Source organism: Drosophila eugracilis, unplaced genomic scaffold (genome assembly GCF_018153835.1).
Source record: "Drosophila eugracilis isolate 14026-0451.02 unplaced genomic scaffold, ASM1815383v1 contig_2154, whole genome shotgun sequence".
NCBI lineage: Eukaryota > Metazoa > Arthropoda > Insecta > Diptera > Drosophilidae > Drosophila > Drosophila eugracilis.
Genome location: NW_024573038.1, coordinates 2,231,109 through 2,252,015, shown reverse-complemented (window position 1 = coordinate 2,252,015; position 20,907 = coordinate 2,231,109). Strand labels below are relative to the sequence as shown.

The 20,907-nt window shown below is 39.1% G+C and overlaps 1 protein-coding gene across 1 annotated transcript in view; it reads right to left on the bottom strand.

Moving 5' to 3' along the window:
* Positions 1 to 20,907, bottom strand: part of LOC108108508 (frizzled-2) — a 93,614-nt gene that overhangs the window by 71,329 nt on the left and 1,378 nt on the right. The window contains exon 2 of the mRNA XM_017216576.2: positions 18,949 to 19,229. The gene's annotated coding sequence lies outside the window, so the exon portion shown is untranslated. The remainder of the gene's footprint in view (positions 1 to 18,948; positions 19,230 to 20,907) is intronic.

Below are 20,907 nucleotides of genomic sequence, written 5' to 3'. Positions count from 1 at the left end.
TGTAATAATATCTTTCTTCAAAAAATTAGTTTAACAAAATCAGCTAGACCGCTTTCCTTTTAAGGACTCTTAAATAATCATAATCCTCTATGCATATATCAGAACATTTAATCATTAATCTAAGAATGTTATTGGGTCTTTGAACCTCTGGCTTGTTTTATTCATTGCAGGTAGTCTGTCAAAACTGTCCTTTTGCTTCTCCCAAGTTTAGAGTTATGATACCATTAGTTTGGAAACTCCTCCATTACTTGCTCCTTTAAACGATCAATCAGAGAGAACGAACTGCCTTGCCGCCATTGCTCACTTTCTTCATGCAACTTTTATAAGCCTCGGCCGAAGTGGAGTCACTCCAATTTCAGTTCAGTTCGTGCTGGGCTTTTTGTGTGCCCCGATGGTTTTGGTTCCGCTCCGTTCGGTTGTTGTTGTGGTCACCAGCAGTGTCTGGATGGTCATTTCCTGGACTAGACTCAGCTCCACTCTGGTTGCATACTAAATGCAGAAGAGTCTTCCGTATCCTCCCACTTTCCGCAGCGACTCTGGTTATTTTTCTGCCTGGCCATGAATTTTGCATTAGAGTTTAGTTAAAGTGCAGCTGGTGCGAATCCCAAAGGGGGAGGGATCGGGTGCGGATATGGTAAGCGTGGCGTTAGCTTTTTTATATGGAATAGATATGGAGAGAATGCAAAGCCACTGTCAGGGCCATTAACTATGCAGAAGGGGGAGTGATTTAAAGAATTTAAAGCCGCTTTAAGGGTTGATGGTAGAAGCTTACGCAGCTATGGGAAATTCACTCAACGAACCTGATATAAGGGGAAAACAGTAATTATTACAAACAAATTGTTTAGTCAAAACATTCATTTGCTTAATTGACTAAAATCTATCAGGAGACTTAATTACAATTTACAAAACTATAACAAAGAAAAAGTGCAGCTATTTAATCCCAAATTAGTAAAACATTTTCATGAATATATATTAATTGGCTTAACCTAAGCTAAAGTTTCCTCGCTTCTCCAACTATCAACACATAACAATTTACTTGTCAGAAAGTTATATTCAAATCATAAACTTTTGTGACAGCTGCTGAGATAAGCTAATATAGCTGCCATGCTCCGACCCCGTTAATCTTTATATGAAACTAATCCCGAACTTAGCCTCCAAATGAACCCAACTATTTTCCCCCCCCGCGAGGCACTCATTAGTTTTACCGATTGCCTGAAGGGCTTCGAGGCACCATTTCCCGGGTTTTCCTTGAACTGATAATGGGGAAATATTTCCGTCCCTTCTTTTCCCTAGAAATAAACTCCAAGTGAGCGACAACAGCTGCGACAGAGACCTGGTGGCTCCTTCAAATGAGTTATAGCAACAACAAACTTTTGCATTATTTTATGAAATTTTTGTTAAACAAATTTGTTGCCCGCTTGCCAGCCCTGGAATTTGTATTTGTGTTTGGGTGTTTTCCCTCAAATGTAAGCGGAATCGCTGGGGCACAAGTAACTCTCCCCGCCCGTGCTGAAAAGTTGTTCAGCTTGTGTCACCCGGACACACCTGAGAGTCCTGGCGAAGGATGGGCCCTGGGATGGGGACAGGATATCTGGCGCACATCCCGTCTGCCACCTCCCTTCCCGCAGCCATCTTCCTCGCCCTGTAAGTATGGTATTATAACTTTTTTCACGGCATAATTTATGCGCACTTTATGCAAATTTTTTCTATAAACCAACCAGAGCAGATGCACTGTGGGAAATTTTAGTATTTAAATATATCATTTAAGTAAATAAAAGCATGGAAAAATATTAAGGTAGCAAGGAATTTTATATGTTTGGGATAAGAAAAACATTGAAAAAGAGAATATTTTACCATTTCCATAAGAAAGCCAAGAGAAAAGCATTCAGATCTCACCTCTCTCTTATAATCTTCCCTTGAGTTCTGAACAAATCAGAAAAGGCTTTTATCAAATTTTCTCCCAGTGTAAAACCCATGCGTGTACTGGTTGAGTACGTTGTTTTTCAAATGTAAACTGTAAGCGAGTTTTGCTTTTAAAAAACAGATATTCAACATGGTGCGGAGTTAGCACGGAGGTAGATAGAAGAGCGCTTCGTAAACGCCAGTAATTATACATTTTTGCAAAAGTTCCTGCTGCCAGGTTCGACTTTTCGGCCCACCAATCCCGGCCAGGCGCTTATTTTTAATGAAAAAAGTTACCCCGAACCGGGCTGGCGGAGGGGGATTGGGGCTCTGTGGCTCGGGCAAGTTCTAATTGATTTTTAGATTGATATGCAAAGCAGCGGAGCCGAGCAGAGCTGGGCGAGCTTTCTCCCAGCCCCATCTACATTTCCCGTTGACAGAAAGTTTTTGTGCCACGACTCTCTGGCCACCACCATAGGCATATGAAATTTCAATTAAAATGCCGAAAACGAAAACGAAATGCTAATGGCCAGTTGATATGCAACTAATTTGCAATTTTATTTTATGTCCTCGGATTCTGGCCAGCCGCTTTCACTCCCTCCTCCAATAATTTATCAATTTGCTTATCGCTCTGGGAACTGTTTCATTCGCTGGCAAATTCGTTCGGATAATTTACTTATTGCATTTTAGATTGTCCTGATTGGCAAAGCATTTTTGCATATTTTATATTTTCGGATTTAGCCTGCTGTCGTGTTGGTTTGAGAGCAGCTTGCTCGGATAAATTGATTTAATAAATAGTTTAGGAATTCTATAGTTAAGTATATGCATTCTTTGAATACCTAAAAAGGTTTTTATAAACATTATAAATCTCTTCTATAGTTGATTCTATAATTATGCTTGTATTTATAATAATTTAAATAAATAAGTTTGTTACTAAAAAAACTGCTTTAAGATATCATTAACATTATACCCATTTACCTACCTACTCTTTCCCACCCATTTTGTCACCCACTTCCATTATTAGACTTCTTCCCTTCTCCTTGACCAGAGCGGCCCCAAAAAACGTAAATTCCTGCCCATATACGATGGCCCATTTCAATTCATTGAATAAGCTTTTCTTTCGGCCGGACTGAATCCCAATCCTAGCACCTGTGCTCCCTCCTCTGATCCACCTTCACCTCAGAGTCCTTAATTGAATTCGTGTAATTCGTCCTTCCGCTTTTCCGCCTTTTCCTCATCCTCGGCCGTATCCTTGTCTAGCGCTTTTCGTTTAATGAGGACTGACAGGCGACAAGCGTAATTAAATTTTATTTTACTCTTACATGCAAATTCTAAGGGAGTTCTTTTTTAGTCACGTCGCTTTGTCTTCACCCCGGGTCCTGATTTCCATTTTCCGGGGTGGTATTATCTTAGTCAATCTCCATTTTCGGGGGTAGATTTGGGTCTAATTTATGAGCTGACCAGCGGGTGGTACGAAAGTGTAGCCCGCAATTGCCCAACTTAAATTTTCACCACCTAAATTACTTCAAATTGAATTTGGCACACAAAAGCCTATTGATTTCACTCCCCCGCATCAAGTATACGCAGCGTGTGTGTCTGTGGGGATGCGAGGTCTTTGAGCTTCTGTTGCTGACTATGATGGAAAGATGCAAGTCTGTCGCTGACAATGACATATTATACTCATTTGCACATTTTATGTACATATAGATATGGCTCTCGTCCATTCTTTAGAGCATTTTTATCCAGCTCTCGTCTAAAGCAATTTGTATGCAAAATAGTCGTAAACAATTTCACATTCTGCCCGGGCTGGAGGGAAAATAAGTCAAGTGCATTGATGAGTGACTTCTAATGACAGCGCCATGTTGCTGATATGACAGTTACAGTGATAAAATTCTGGGAAATTAGGTCATTGATTCGAAACATAACGTGACTTTACAAATATACTCATTTTATTCCTTTTTTGGATAACAAACTTGACTTTGCTTTTAACTTTTAGTACGCACTAGTATACTTTCTCTAAGTGTATTTCCCCTCCTAATTATCAGACTCTCAATTGACATAGAAATCCATTTGCATTTCTCTTTCAACGGATTCATCACGAAACAACATACTTAGTTAAGTTCTTGCCACGGCAAAAAGAGGCAGGCACAAAGTGGAAGTAAAATAGAGAGAGTCGGCAAATTCTTTTAATTAGCCCATTGCCTTTTATAGGCCAAAGCGACTGCATTTGCTTAGATCTCGAGTGGGCGGCCAAAGGCTAAAAGGGGGCGGGCAAGCAGTGTGTAAAGAAAATACAATCTATTTGAGTTGCTTTAATTAGTTAAGTCGGTGGGACTACTTGAGCCGCTTGAACGGCTTTACTCTACAATGGAGGAGCCGACCTGAGAGGTCTGAAAAGAAAACTTGGTTGATATATTTCAGTAATTTTAAATCATATTAAATATTTAAGCAGACCAAGTCTAGACTAGAATTTAGAATTTTATGGAGCAGTCATTTAAAATGGATCACTGGCCAGGAACCATACTTAAGGTTGTTTCTCTACACTTACTACATTCTAAGTGTTTTAAACTAGTTTAATAGTAAAGCTTACTGCTCATTTAGAGAACTTGAAAGGTAGAAAAAGATTCAAAAAACTATTAAGAACATTTTGAATGGAAAAACTACGAAACTAACTAAACCATTTAGAGAATAGAGTAATTTTCTTAATCTTAAGTCGCTTAAATACTCTAATTATTAAAGAGTATACCAAATTCGACTTGCACTTCATCGATAAAGTGTAAACTAATTACTGTCCCAGCTGAAATTGCCGTTTAGTTAAGGCTGACGCCATCGCCAAGGCGATTGATTTGCTTTCAGCGCGCCAATAAATGGCAATTAAGATGGAAAACTGTGTCGCACTGCAGTTGGTCCACATTCTAAATATATATACTCCCCCCTCCCAGTTCCATTATCTGTAAGTTGGCTATCTGAAGTCAGCTTGTCAGCAATAAATAGTCAAGTACATAGTACTTATAATTTATTTTGCATATAAAAAGGGAAATAAAAAATTCAAATTGCATATGAGCAGCTCCAACCTCCCCCACCCCTTCGATTGTACAAAAGCCAACCCCCTCAACCCACCTCCTCCATCAATCGCACTTAGTTAGATTTATGGCAAAGTCAGTCGAGCAATTTGCGTGGGTAAACATGCACTAAAACTCAATTTAGAGGCGGATACAAGTACAATTTTATATAGCTGTCTGTACTATGTCTATGTATCTGTGTATCTGTATATATCTAAGCACAGTTCTTGCAAATTGTATGCTGACACAGCATTGAGGCAGGCGCCCAATTTAATGCGATTTAAGCAAGAGCAGCGCAAATTGAGCGGGCCACTTGACTGAATGAATGAATGATGGCCCGAGTTGCATGGGCGACTCCTCGAGCAATATAACAATATGTATTTTTTGGCGGAGAGAAGCGACCATTTGATACTCTATAGTGTGGGAAATCTTTTCGAATTTGTCATATCTTAAGTCTTAAAAGGAAGTACTTAACTTACTTCCCCTTTATACTTCAGATGGGTTTGTAATATCTGAGTAGTCTTGAGCACCCCTTTTACCCTACATTAACCACAAGTTACTGCCGCAACGGCAATGATAACGATATCAGGCCAACTCAATGTCTTGCCAATCTGGCTTGGGCCTGCCTCACATTATTAAATTACAAACACTCACGAATCTGGTGTCTCCTAGCCCTGTCTCCTTCCCTCACACTATAGCGCGCTCCTTCTCTTTTTAAGAGCGCTCCCTTTCGCCTCCACCAATTAATCCCAACTGGATTTGGCATAAAGATAAAATGACGACCAGCGCACAGTGAAGCTCTCGGCTGTCGCTTCTGGTGCTCGAGGGCAATATTCCAATCCCCAACCAACAGCCCCTGCCCCTTTTCCACTTCCGAATTTCCCTCGCTTGACAATTTTCCAGCGCGTGGCAGAGCGCTTTTCCACCCAACCCGCCACTTGATACAAGCAGATAAGTCATTTTTATGTGACACTTTGCCTTAAATATTTCACATTTTTTGTGACCATTTTTTGTTTTTTTTTTTTGGTGTTGGTTGGGCGCCATTATATAACTAAGCCCCCGTCTCCTTGTGGCTGTTTGGGCAATGACACTATTGTGTATTATAATGGATACTGCGCCTTTAATGGCTGACGATTCAGAGCCACTGATATGCCCAAGATGGCCCCCAATGACCTTCGCAGCCAGTGGGTGGGGCCCGAAGGCCCCCCAGAAGCTGAATTTTGTCAAAGGAAACCTGAAATGGAAGTGAAATAATATCTTAGTTGGCCTGTGTCAACGTTAGTTTGTGATAATCTTGAGCTTTGCTGCCGAGGCAGTAGTTTGGAAGTGGGTCATTCTGAGCAGGTGGATCGGGCAAAGTCACCTTAATCCCTGAGTTTTCGGGTTTACTGCGCTGGTGAAGTGATGTAAATGGGTTAAGGATTTGAATGGCCAATGTTGTGTGATGGCAGTAAATTCAAAGCTTGTGTTAAGCTTCTTTAGATGCACTTTAATTCACGAGATTATATTGTAGACTAAAATCATTTTATAATGAGATATGTTACGCCATTCACTATGATTGTTGGGTTATTACTTTGCGACCTAATACACTTTTAAGCTTTTGTTTTGACTATTCCTGGTCGTTTTGTGAAGAAAGCCTTCTATAAATCACCAATTTCTATAAATTTTATGAATACTTTAAACCAATTTTAAGACTCTTCAAACCATAACCTTGAATCTCATCAAATAAATTCAATTTCCCAGCATTAAACTCCCTTTATAAAGTCCCAAAGAGCCCCAATCATTTCCGTCGCCTACTTTAACAACTCTTTTTACGACTTTAATACTACCAAAGACCCCCGTTGCTTTAAACACCCAAGCAGAGAGTTTCCATTTCAAGTTAATAATACCGCGTACCGCCAACGAATCGAGAGGAAAAAGCCTCTTAAAAAATTATCGACAACATTTTGCCCACGCAAATGAGAATTTCGAACGAGGCATGACAAATTTGAGCCGCTGTCAATTGATCTGCCTTCGATTCGGTGAAATCCCCGGCGTATTCCCCCCACTTTCTGGCCATTGTAACTGGAGACCGCAGATGAGAAGGCGTTGAAATTGAAATTGTAGAACGACGAGGTCACCTCCTCGCTCCCGCTCCCGTTTCCGCTCCTGTTCCTCACCTGGCTGAAAACCAAAAACGTGAGCGGTACCCAGAGCTGGGGCTTAAAAGCAAAGTACCCACCTCATGGTAATGTAAACACGGCCCGAAAGGTGTGTGTAAATAATGCGTAAAAATAATAACCCAACAAAAACAGAAAAGCATAATTTGTGTTGACTCTTTCAATTTCTGTATTGTCCAATCAGAAATGAGTTTCTGGCCAGCTCGGGGTTCTCAAGTGTCGCCAACGTTCGGGGCTTATAATTAAGCCAAAGCTGTTGAAATGTGCCCACACCATCCTCTCGATTCAATTAAATTTTCCAGCCGGCCACAAAATAAATGACTTTATTTTCCCCCAAATTCGGTTTAGGTGCGAACGGCCCGAAACCAGTCGGCCAACCAACTACACACCCAAATTTGGCCAGAACGTGTCGGGTCGGGTCTATTAAAAAGCAAACAAGTTGCAAAAATTGCCCAAATAAAAATGCCGGCCTGCAATCAAATGTGCAAACTGTGGCAAGTCGCAAGTCGCAAGTGGCAAGTGGCAAGTGGCAAACGATCTAATGACAAATGAGATGGACTGGACTGGTCCACTATTTCGGCGCTGATGACCCACTTGCTCCGCGTTTGGTCACGCCACTTGCCCAAGGAAACACTTCCAGTTGTAAATCTGTCTCCCGCATGGTTGTATCTGAGATGGATGGATATTTAGCTGGTGGTGGGGGTATCTGAGAGATAGATTAGGTGTGGAAAGAAAAAATTGTGAAGCTAAACGGGCATTTCCTCCATGGGAGACACTTGAGAGTGCGCCTAAAAACATATTTCTATTTTATTTTCACATTTTAAGCATCAAATGAATTCTTGAAACTTGAAAGGTTAGTAACAAGAACTTCATGGAATATTTTTAAACCTTTTAAGAACATTTTAAACAAGCACATTATGTAAGACCTTTCCTCCATAATTGTTAATCCAGCTTCGAGAGCTCAATAACATTTTCCCACAGTTCGCAATTTATTTCTCAGTTTTCTCTTTCAGTTTCTGGCACTTGTGCACAACTTTTGACGTACGCTTAATTAAATATTGTTATTGTTTTTATTAAATTTGCATACTGTTGTCGTTGGCCAAACTCAAGTGTCTCAGTGACAGGCCACTTGAAAAATGAAAACATATTTCTGCTTATTTTACATATGCAAATACATTGCCGACACCCTTCGACGTTCTCTGCGGAAAACTCAAGCTGCTCTCGGCTTTCATAGTTTGCCTTTTAAATTTTAATTGCATTTGTTTGTTCGACGCTTTTCGATTTTTAACAACATAATAAATAAATAAATCCCCAAACAATGTACCCGTCAAATGCACTCGACTGGAGTGAAATTTATGGAAATCGAATACACATTTTTCGTAAATGCCATTTCCCGCAAAAATTGCACAAGCTTTTAAGCCCCCGAAGCCCCGATTAAGGGCCTGTTAATCAAACTAATTTGGCTAGCTGCCGTCGCTTCTATTGGCTGTTATGCTAATCACATTAGGAACCACAGCGGAGGAGGGCAATTCTATCGGCCGACAGACAGGCTGTCATTTTCATAATTGGCCAAAAAACCATCAGAGAACCGCACAACTATTAGCCGGCCACCAAACATCGCACACTGAACGACGCACTAAATGTCGCCCCAACACTGATGGACAGAGTGACACTTTGGCGTTCAATAAAAGGTTTTCACGAAAACAATATTCGCGATATTGAGGGATAAAGAGAAACAAACTGAGCAGTTTTGGAAAACTCTTCTTGGAGTTAGCTTAAAATAAGTAGATTTTAGGGATTATCTTGACAGAGAAGTAAGGAAAAGCGTTTTAGAAAACATAACTTATGGTCCTTTTAAAAAATATGAACAGATCCTAATGGATCCATCTTAAATTCTTAACAAATTGAAACCGAATTATATTATTTTAGATATTTTATGAGTATATTTTTATATTTTTGTACCTCTTTTACTTAACATAATCAAAAAGACATTAATTTGTTATAGTAAATATAAAAACTACTAAAAGTAAATATAAAAAATAATTCTGTTTAAAAATAAACTTAATAAGCTTTAAAACAATAAGTTAAGCGAAGTAAAAGCTCTTAAATCTTCCCAAGAAAAACTTGAATAACTTTTCCCCGAACCGCTTGTGTTAGGATATAAAAGTTAAGCTCGTCGTGTAAACCCAAGATAGTCATGGTTTTTCGGATCTCTGGTTCGTTACCAGAATTGCCCCGTTATTAAAATTTAACGCCGCAAAAGCGCAAAATTGCCACATTTATGTGCTGCAACAACGACATCCCACTAGGCCCCGCCCATCGCCGGCATGACCGCCCACAATGACTGTTGTGCGTACATTAAAAGTTTTTAAAATACACACAAATTGACTTTTGATGTTTCGCGGTTGATTTTCCGTATATTTTCGCCCCTGCCCCTGCTGCCACGTTATAAATGGTGCATAAAAAGTTTATTAAATTTTAAAGTTCCCCTCTCGAGGTGCGTGTGTGTAAGTGGAATTTCCATAAAAACAATTTTTCAATTATGCAGGCAGAAACGAGAAAGGAGACAAACGCTTTGGATTTAAAGGGGTTTTGCACTTGGCAACGGCTGTTGGGACACAGCTTTGTGAACACATATGAACTTATACTGGAAAGTGCTAGTTGGGAAAGTCAACTAAAAGTTGAATAAAGGTCTATGGAAAAGCTGATACTCTTCAAAAATATTCCCTTAAAAGAAAATCCAGAAAAGTAATAAGAGCTATATCCGAAACTAGCAGTTAACACTGCCCTCGTTATTGGTATTTTTAATCAACTAAAGTTGTAATTAGATAAAAGTCTATACATACAATACATACAAACATACAATTTTAATCTCTTATATATTTGCTTTATAAGAAATTAAAACCGACGAATTTCATATAAGCGAAAAAGAAATAATTGCCCTCTAATGATGAACTCTGTTCGTATAGTTTTCGAGTACTCCTAAGTAATACCTAGAACAGCAAAAAATCAATACAAATCCTATCTTGGTAGAAAACCTACGATATGTCTTACATTTTCAACTATTAATTGGGAAACATTTCTCCTTTAAATACCCTTAGTTGAATAGTTGAAAAACCCTTTGAAAGGGTGCAAAATAGAGATGGCGTCGTGTAATGAAGTTTTAAATGAAGTGCGACAACTAACCGAGCAGCAGCAACAGCCGCCAAACAGCCAAACAACCGGCAACCAAAGGAGTCGCCATGCAGAAGCAACAACAACAACTGCGGCGCGACATTTTGTGGCAATAACGTTGATGATGGTGCCGCCAAAAACTGTGGGGCATGGCCCAGCCAAATACACACACACATGAGGCAACATGGCAACCTCCGACTGACTATTGCAATAATTTGGCAGCAAGTGTCGCCCCTCAGAACGAATGAACAAGCTGCGAACTCAGAACTCCAACTGCATATTCCTCTCTGCGAATTTTCCTCTTTTTCAAATCTTTTTTCCTTTTTTTTTGGAATTGCCAAAAGCCTGCTACTTGTCCTGGCCCAACAGTTAATGGTGTTAGTGAGGAGGACCTTCTGTGCTGGGTTCGATGTTCAACGAGCTGTCAACGTTGCTACTTCATATTGTGTCGCCGACGCTGCTTTCTTTTTGGCCAAAAGGGAAATTGTATTACGACTGCTGACAGGCCAGCCGGCTACTCAACTGCTTTTGTATAGAGGAGTATATAGGGTTGGAAAGGATCGAGAAGAGATTTTTAACATAAAGATTTATTTATTTGAAAATCTGAGGAATTGGTATTCGGATCAGGACAAAACTAAGGACAAGAAGAATGTCCCAAAAAGTTCTTAATATTTTATTAATCAAGATAGCAGCAAGTACTTCATGTAACTGGTGCTTTGTAAATGGTATTTACCTAAGTCAGCTTCTAAAAGTAAAATGCAATCATTCTTCCTTCGTCAGAAAAGTTTTCGCTCCTCCACAGCAAAGTGCATTTTTGTGGCACCTGCTATCCACCTGTTTTTCAGACTAGAAACCCAAAAAAGAAAACAGTTTTTCTTGGCTTCTTTTTCTTTCTATACTTCCAACACTTGGCATATGTCAGCTGAGTACTTTATGCTTTTCCTTCAATAGCACTTCGCTGTGACTTCAAGCCAGCTGCTGTTGTTAATTATGAATATCAATCAGAGACGGAGACGAATAGAGGGCCATAAACCAAACGGCCAGCACCCGTTGCACATTCGTTACGAAGGGGGATTTGTCAAAAGATTTTAAATAATTCGCTTCACGCTTCTTGATTAACAGAAAACATTTTCGGAATATATTTTAATGACCGGCGTTGATGATGATGATAAAGAGCGATCAAAACAGTTTAAAGAGCTATCAAAGCCAAAGGCCTTATGCAAGGTATCGGCCACATCTGCATAAATAATAAGGGAAGCCCTCGAATGTCTATTTGTCGTCTAACACTCACCGGCGGCACCTTTTTTGATCTCCAAGCGCCAATTTGGTTTTTATTCCAACGTTTTTGTTTTTGTTTGGTGTCTGGCAGCGAAATTCCAATCAAGTTTCCAGCTATCAAAGGGAAAAATACCGACGACGACGACGACGCTGTAAAAATGTGTGTCTATTTTGTTGCCATGAAAACTTTTTGCCAAGCCAGAAAGATAAGCAAAATAGTTGGCAGCAGCGCCAGGCGGCCAGGAATAAATACTTCGGCCCAAAAGTTCCCCTTTGCCGCCTGTTCAGGTAAGAAATAATATAAATAATAATTACCCAACTGCAGTTACACTGATTTGTTACTCGCCAAAGGTTATCAAAATTTATGCGCCAAAGTTTTTCCGATTTTCTAGGTGCCACTGCTACTGCTTCTGGTTCTGAAGCTGAAACTGAAACTGAAACTGAAGTTGCCACCAGACATTTCATAACTCAAATTAATGCTTATTAATTTTTATTGCCATTATTTGTGGCCCATTATTAATTATCTATTTGGTATTTTTATTGCCTCGCGACTGAAAAGGTGCCAACGAAATGAATTCGTTTCATTATAATGCCATATTCGGCTGCGTTTTCTGACTTCTTCTGATTCAGGTTTCGTATGCAAATGGGAATTATTGAGAAATTATAGAGCATTCGTGGGGGACTTTGCATTTTAAATTTCATATTTACGTAAATGGTTTGGGCTCAAAATCTTGTATCTCGAAGTCGATCTAAAGATCTAATACAAAAAAGGCAAGTTTAACGTTAAAAGAGAATTATTAAAATCAAATAAAAATAGCTTAGTTTGATAACAGGTGGCAGAAGAAGTGAATTATTTAAGATTTAGTTCAAATAAGGAAGGCTTATCATTTTAATACGAAGAGAAAATGGTAAACTAATATTTTGGGACAACAAAGGACTTAAAACAAATATTCTTAATATATTGCTTATTATTTATTGATTTCCGAAAGTCATAGACTTTCATACAATATTACAGAAATCTGGAATTGTTCGTGCCGACAAAGAATGTCTTTCGAAGATTGCGATTAACAAAACCTATTTATTTAAATCTAGAAGTATCTTTATAGTTCCTACATAAGCCACAATAATTTATTATTCCCTGAAATCCAAATCTGAGCTATGCCTTTCCCATAGACTGACTACCTTATCCATCATTTTAGCCTGATAAGCTGGCCATTGATTCCCAATCCCCTTCTCATCCATCAACCAAAAAAAAGACTAAAATTAATTAAACTAAAAGCGAGGCAATGCTAATCACTTAATTACTTCTCCAATCGCCAGATGTTTTTGCCCATCGCCAACTCCCTAGCTCTCACCATCTCTCTCCCGGGCTTCCTACATATTTATAATTTGAAATTAAACTTGGGCGAGAAGTGCACGCGTGATCCATTGAGCCAAGGAAAACCAATCAATCAAAGACGACAGAGCGGCTCCCTAGACCCTTGGGGTCCTGGCTCTGTCCGTGGACTCTTGGCCATCCCCTACTTTAGTTTAAGCTGCCCGCTTGATTACCGTTCAAAATTGATTGATTAAATGCCGTTGTCAACCGTTCTCTGGCTATTCTCCTCCTCTGACAAAACTGTCAGCGCTTTTGTCAACCGTCTGCGGGTAAATCCCCCAGGGATTCCAGCTGGATCCAGGATGCTCCAGCCTTCAGCCTTCAGCCTCCCGCCTCCAGCTTCAACTTTCCCAAAAGACAAAAACCGAACAGAACCGAAAAATGAAACCAAAACCGAGGGAAACGAACGAAAAAACACATGCTCGCATTTTAATTTAATTACTTACAGCATCCGAGCTGCGAAAGGAGCCAACGCGAAGACACATTTACTCCTACATCCGCTTAATTGATTAATAAAGATTGTCAACCGAACAGTTTTGTCGGGAATAAATGGCATTCACACGTCAGGGCAGTCGGTTGGCCTGGGCTGACGAGGGTTCCCCGACTCCCAGATGGGTGTCAGATGTAGAACTACGCAATTACGGGGATCTTCCCTTCACTTTTTTGGGGTTGATAATGAGCGGATCGGAGTGAAATAATTATGCTCCTCAAGGGGGTCCCATAATCGAAGGGTGCTTACATTTTTTATGTCACTTTTAGGGGTCCAAATTGGGGTTGCATTTTAGGTTAATGCGGGTAGAAAAATTGGGGAAAGGAGAGATTTTACTATTCATTTGGGGAGAAAGTGAATGCGATATGATGAGTGTAATTTATTAAGAAATCTCTATTTCATTCTCAAGATCCTTTCAGGAGATTTCCACGATAATAATAAGACTATAAAAAGGACTAAGTTAACTATTTATTAAGCAATCCATTATTATTGTTTCTGAATCTAAACTTGCTTAAGTTTTTAGGAAAAACCCGTGAAGAAAACTTTACTATATATACTTACTTAAACTCATAAACATTACACTTCTCACTTCCTATATATTAACTCATAAATAAAGTGTAATAAATATAAACTTCGGCAGGTTTCGCGTTCGACCAGAGTTGCCACACTATCGCCGGTATAGAGCCATTACCCAGAGCACTCTTATTCCACATTTTCCGATCCCGAGTGGCCATTGTCATCATCGTAAATCTCAACTAACTGTCAGCCAAGCGAGTTCTATGGCACAATTCAGTGAGTGCCTCTTCATAAATCTCGACAACCCATGTCAGTATTTCCCAACGTTTTTCCTCGACTTATCACAACAGAAGTCCGCCTGTGTCCCCCTTAATTGTCTTTAATTTAGTGTACAACTGAAATTACAAAATCACCTGAAAACTAAATTTTTACTGTACACAAGAACGAATCAGATTACCTCAGTTTTCCCCAAAAAAAAAAGGAATCGAAAAGCTAAAGCTGAAGATAAGCGAGGGGCACCACAAATTGAATCTAATCGTGCGACTATCTAGGTGTAATTACAATTAACTTGGTGGGGGAAAATCGAGGGAAAAGCTAACGCACAAAAAGATAATGAAATAATTTTTTGTGCGTGGCAGGTTGTGTATGCGTTTGTGGGTGTATTGGTTAAGGGCAGGTGGAGGGTGGTGTGTGTGTGTGCTGGGTGGTAACGCTTAATGTTGGTTAGCCCTAAAAACAGTTTCCACTTTCGGGTAGGTAATCAATCATTGTCAATGCCCTGTCAATGCTGCGGTCTGCATGCCGCAGGGGTTGGACAGATGGATAGATGGATGGATGGATGCATGGATAGGTGGATCGGTGGAGAGATGGATGCCCAGGCGAAACTTACATTTCGACAAGTGCACTGAGAGAAAGTCATGGAGCAAACTTCGTTGTTTTCTTTATTTATCAATATTTTTGAATGGCTTTTTCTCAATTTAAGCTACGTAATTAAGTAAGTAGGTAAGTAGGATCTGGAGAAGTTGTTAAGATTGAGAGCCACTTGTAAAGGTGTCAAAAGTAATGATTGAATTCACAAGACCTAGGAATAAATTCAAAAACAATGTTCTACACTTTGTGAATAGTTAAATTACATCTTTATGTTCTATAAAAATAAATGTTAAAATAAATAATAATAACTATATCTTATTTTAACTAAAGTTTTTATCCTCTTTCTTCAGGTATTCCAATAACTTCTTCCTTATATAATTTAATAAAATTTGTTCAGTGTCTTGAAGTGAATTAGGGGTGTGAGATTGGCGGAGAATGTGTGAGTGGTCTCAAATATTTGCCTATTTCTTGGCAGACAAAAGGAAATGCCGCCGCCGCCGTAGAGAAAATAAATCCCTCAAAAAATAAAAACAGAACTAGGCCACCGCCACATGGAAACTAATAAAAATCAAAATGAAATCAAATTAAATAAACAGCTAAAGAACAACAAGCACAACAACAAAACAGGAAAGTAGAATGCGAATGGCAAGAATAAAGCAGGGCAATTACAGCAACAACAAACAGACGATCAACCCGAAGAAAGGACCTCGAGATGAGGCGAAAATTTAAGGCAAGCCAGGGCCTGAGATAAATTTCTCAAAGCAGACACAATGAAAATTACGGCAACACGAGGAAAAGTCAAAGGCTCGGGCTGAAAAGGAAAGCCGAAGGAAAAAAGTAGCGGAAGGAAATGCCATTATGACGTAAATGTGCTAAAATAAAACAACATGGCGGACAGGACAACCCGAGCAACAACAACGAAGCGTGTCGAAAGCTATATATACATATATACACATATATATGTGTGTGTGAGTGAGTGAGTGTGCGTATTTGTGGGGCTAATGTCAAAGTCAATCTTAGGAAAAACGCGTAGCGCATAAACATACAACAAAAGTAGAGAGTACAACGGCAAAAGGCAGTAGCAGTTAACCAAAAAAAAAAATAAAATAAAAAGAAAACCAAAGAGGAAAGCCCAAAAAGAAAGCAAGGAAAGCAACCCCCAATTTTCAACGCGGGGGGGGCTTTTCGCCGGAAAAACCCAACGTAAGCCGGAACCCCTCGAACGACAACTCGATTTTTCTTCTGGCACAAGAAAAATTGCCGAAATTAAAGCAAAAAGAAAAACAATTTTCTCTTTTTTTCCTTCCTCTCTTTTCGCCCCATTGTAAGGGTTAGAAAATCTTTGGAGACCAAAGTTCCGCAAAAGAAAAATTGTTTAAAATGCGAAATGAAGATGAAAATGTTAAACACGTTTCGGAATTGTTTTTCCTCCTTTCTTTTATTTTTTTTTTTTTTTGCCGTGTCAGTTTGTGTGATTTGTCTAGGTGCAAAGGTGAAGAGAATAGGAAATATGGCAACAGGAGGAATGAAAAAAGAAAAACTAACAAACAAAAGTTTAGGATAAAGTTGAAATGTTTTTTCGACGAAAAAGTTGGAAAGCTTCACGTGGGGCAACGAGAGCATCTCCTGCGAAAATTTTAATCATGAAGGATATTTTTTGGATTTTATAATTTCTTAAGCAGGAATTTTCCATACATTTAGTTCTTCATTTTGAATGATTGAAATAAAATTAGTGAATAGTTTTTCTTAGTAGGCTTATCTGGAAACGAGTTTTTTCATATTTCAAGGTGTTGAACTATCCCCTTTATTTTTTCCAATATGAAAAATATGAGTTTGTTTCATTAACCTATGTATAATCCCATTTAAATCTAAACCCAAATCAAAACTAAAGTCGCTTGAGTCTTAAAATAAAGGCTAAAGGCTTAAAAGTTTGCAGCGATTAATTTGTAACTTCATTTTTTCAGTTCACAGATTTAGACATCTTTGAAATGTTTTTTAATCTTATCATCAATTAACTTGAATGCGGAAATTAAATACAAGAAAAAAGTAGAGTCCTTATTCTCCCTATAAACAGGATGAACAATAAAACGCCAAGAATGGAAAAGTTCAAATAGTTTTAGAGAAATTCACTTTTTCAAAGAAGAATAAAGAAGGATAAACCCAAACTAACCTCACACATAAAATTATTTAAAAAAAACAACAAACAATAATACGAAGGGAATTACTATAAAATACAATTCTAGGAAAATACAAAGTATTCAAGGTTCTCAAAAATCCTTATAGAATCGCCCCGAACAAAGTCCCATTTCCTGGGCTCTATTCGAAATAACAACAAAGTGGTTTTACCCCTTTTGCCAAGGTTATGGCAAATAACAACAACAGAGCAGTAGAGCAAAGTCTGCAGCGTCTACGCTCTCTTTGTCTGCTTTTCCCCACTTTTGCCCCGCCATTCCTCATTTCCCCGGGGCTCTTGCCTCTCTTTTGGCTCTCTCTCTCTGCCGTTGGTCTCTCCCCCGCAGGATTTTCCTTTTTTTATATGTACATATATACGTATATTCTGCAGTCGACACTTTGGGGGTGGTTAGATAAAATGTGGAAATTGTTGAAAATGCCGCCCGCCTCTCGGGCAGCCGTTGGTGCTGCATCGTTATGTGGGAAAACCCGGGTCGACGGACTTGGATGGATGCCGCCTTTGCCGTTTTGGGGGTGGTTGATGGGTGAATGGTTGGGTGGACGCTCTTGCTGGGTGGAATGGAAGGTGCGACTGCGACAGACGAAGGACGACAAACGACAGACGACGGCGGCAACTGTTTTCACTCCATGTCCTTGCCTCCGTCTTCTGCTTCTGCTTTCTCTACTCCCGCTGCTTCTTCTGCTGGCAGGCATTTTCAAAAAATTTCCTTCTTTATTTTCCGCCTACACAGTGAACTAAATGTTCAATCTTTTTGAAATCAAATAATTCAGTTATCAGACATCTTAACACTACTTTCTAAAGTCCTAATATAAAAGAAGATATTTTTCAATCACTGCTCAATATTTTCTAAAAACTTTTGAACTTTTTTGTGAACTTTTGACATAATTATTTATATTAAACGACTTATAGCCTCGCACTAAATGATAGAATTATTATCAACTAAATTATATTTTACCATTAATATTATAAAAAGCAGTTCATGTGTATTAATCTAATATCTAGATAACCATTTGTAAAGTAGTTTTAGCCGCAAGATTTCCCTCAGTACACTTCCTAGCTATTTTCCCGATCTCCCTTTTTTTGGGGGAAAACTCGGCAAGAATAACAACAATTTTGCCACTCATAAAAAAGGCAAGAGCAGTAGATGAAGAGCGTGGCGGGGGCTGAAGGATTTTCGGTGGCAATCAAGAGGAGGCGGGGGAGGTGGAAACGAGGAAGTAGGAAATTTGAACTTGGGCTTGTGATGTATGTCCGATGTCTGTGGAGACCCAAAAACTGCCAATGCGGCCGACCACTGCGGCAGAGTTTTCCCTGGTCGAAATGAAAATGGCAGACGGAAATGTTAAGCGATGGATGGGCAGTTGCCACCGGGTGGTTTGACCTCTCAATCCCTCCCCAGTAACGCTCCTCGCCCATCAAGCATACTGGTGAAAGTTGCCCTTGAATGGTGTTTTCTGGATTATGCTCTGTTCCGCCTGCCATCCGCCCACTTCTCTGCCCCCTTCGTCTAGGCTTCTCTGGCTTTCTATACTAGAGTGTGTGTTCAGTCCATTTTCCTGCATTTCCAATTGAGTTTTGGGTCCGGTGTTTGAGAGCAAATTGAAGTCGATAAACAGAAGTCCAGGAAAAGCTATAGGCAATCAACATATGAAAATAATAATAACACCAAGCTGTGAAGCAAAGCTGTGTTGGAAATATTTGATGAAGAAAGTACCGACTTGTGGAAAAACATTATTGTTTTTAAGATTTGCAATCATCTCAAATGTTTTAGGGTGATGTACTAAATATGTTCTTTGGTCTTTCATTGCCATTTCAAATTTCATAAAATCACAACATAGCCATTTATTCAGCTCTTTCTACACTTTTTACCAAAACATTTATAATTAAATACGCATTCAAAAGCAAAATTGGTTTTTAAAACTCACCTCCAAAAATAGTTCCTTTGATGTTCTCCACTTGCTGTTAAACTTTTACAGAATTCGGCAATGCAATTGCAATATTTCGGTTTCAGTGGGCTGTAAAATTGTTATTTCACTTGGGTTTATCTATTTGTACGAGTATATAAATCGGTTTCGGATCGTATACGTTTTGCATTAGCACGGCACGGAACGGAATGGTTGCATTTTCGTATATTATAATTGCTCTCGCTACATCGGACTGCTATATAGTATATATTTTGGCTGGGGATCCGTTCGATTCGATGGACCTGAAGGAGATATTGCAAATTAATTATTGATCACGAGCAAGTGGCGTAAACAGCAGTTGAGTAGAAAACAAAGGACTTGCAGAGGGGCAATAAAAACGCAGACGTGGTGTTTGCAAAAATGAAAAAAAATAAGGAATAGAACAACACACAGCCGACAGGTGTGAGGGAAAAGGTGTAAGCCGGCCAACAACAACTAAATCAAATCGCAGGAAAATGCCTGGATTTTCACGAACCCTACCCCCACACAACCATCGCTTGGCTGGCTCTCAATGGGCTCTGGGGCAAATATTTTAAATGCGCAGATTTTTGGCATGTTTTAGTGGCAGTTCACGTTTTAAATTGTTGCCATTGCCAGGCCATGCCATGCCATGCCCCACGGAAACGGTCCAACGCTCGTTTCACTGACAATTTAATACAAAAAATGCCAAACATTTTCACAAAATAAAAGGACCGGCACAAAAAGCCAACGTGGAAAAGTTTGGCAGTCGTAAAGCGTGTGTTAACCCTTTAAAATGCCCAACAAATATCTGTGTGTGTGTAGGTACGTGTGTGTACGTGGGCAGGGAAATGATAAAAAAGTTGTTTCAAACGGAATTGTGTAGGCTCCTTTTTTATGAATGTCCTTTGCAAAGATATAAATGAGATACCAGCTGGTTTACGGGATAGTTTAAAAATCATTTGCATTAATGGGGATATTTTATTGGAAAAGTATTATTTATCTATCTACTAAGAGTAATAATTAGGAGCAGAAAAGAAGGGTAAGTGATTTAGTAAAGATACGGAAACTACGGATAGAAACGGAAAAAGTGAAGTAGTAATAGTATATAGGATACTAGCAAATAAAGAAATTAACATTAACAGTAAGATAAAAGGTGAGTTTAAAACCTTTTATTTTTATTTCAAATTAAGATTTATGCTCAGAAAATTAAGAACTTCAAGACCAAAAGTCCTCATTTATTTTAAACCCAAACTGCAATATGAATAATTTGGTTACTTGGCAAAAGTCTGTAAACATTTCTGCACTTATTGCTTTGGCATTCCCTGAGCGTTTTGCATAATTTAACACACGGGCTAGGCTGTGACCCTCTGCATCAGCCGAACCCCCTGGATATCCCACCCGCTGAGTCTGGCATCCAGGACCGCCCCCTTTTCGACCAGAAGCGATGCGTGTGTTTCGCTGCTCCCATTCAAATGCCAGACTAACTCAATTAGAGAGCGCAGACAGAAGTTGAAGTTGAGTGTTACTTTGACTGCCGGCCAACATGCGATTGCATAAAGAAATATCCATGTAAATATTCACAAGCAGCTCAAATGGTTTCTGTTTTAAATTTATGGCATTAAAGCGAAACATTTTTAAGAAACGCAACTTGAAGAGGCGTCTCTATAGACAGACAGCCGGAAAAAAAGGAGCGAACTCGCCAAAAAGTATCTAGATACTTTCTGCAGCTAACTATGAGATACTCGTGCCAAAAACAACAAAAGAAACAACAACGATGTCTGGCTTGTAAACTCGACTCGTAAATATACACGGTTCAAAATTTGGAATACTAGTTTAATTTCATAAAAGTTAAGTAACTTTCTGAAATAACAATTTTAAAAGATTCTATCGTCTTTCTTTTGATTATCATTTAAAAATGATTCTTTATTATATTTTAAATATATATTTTTAAAAACTAAA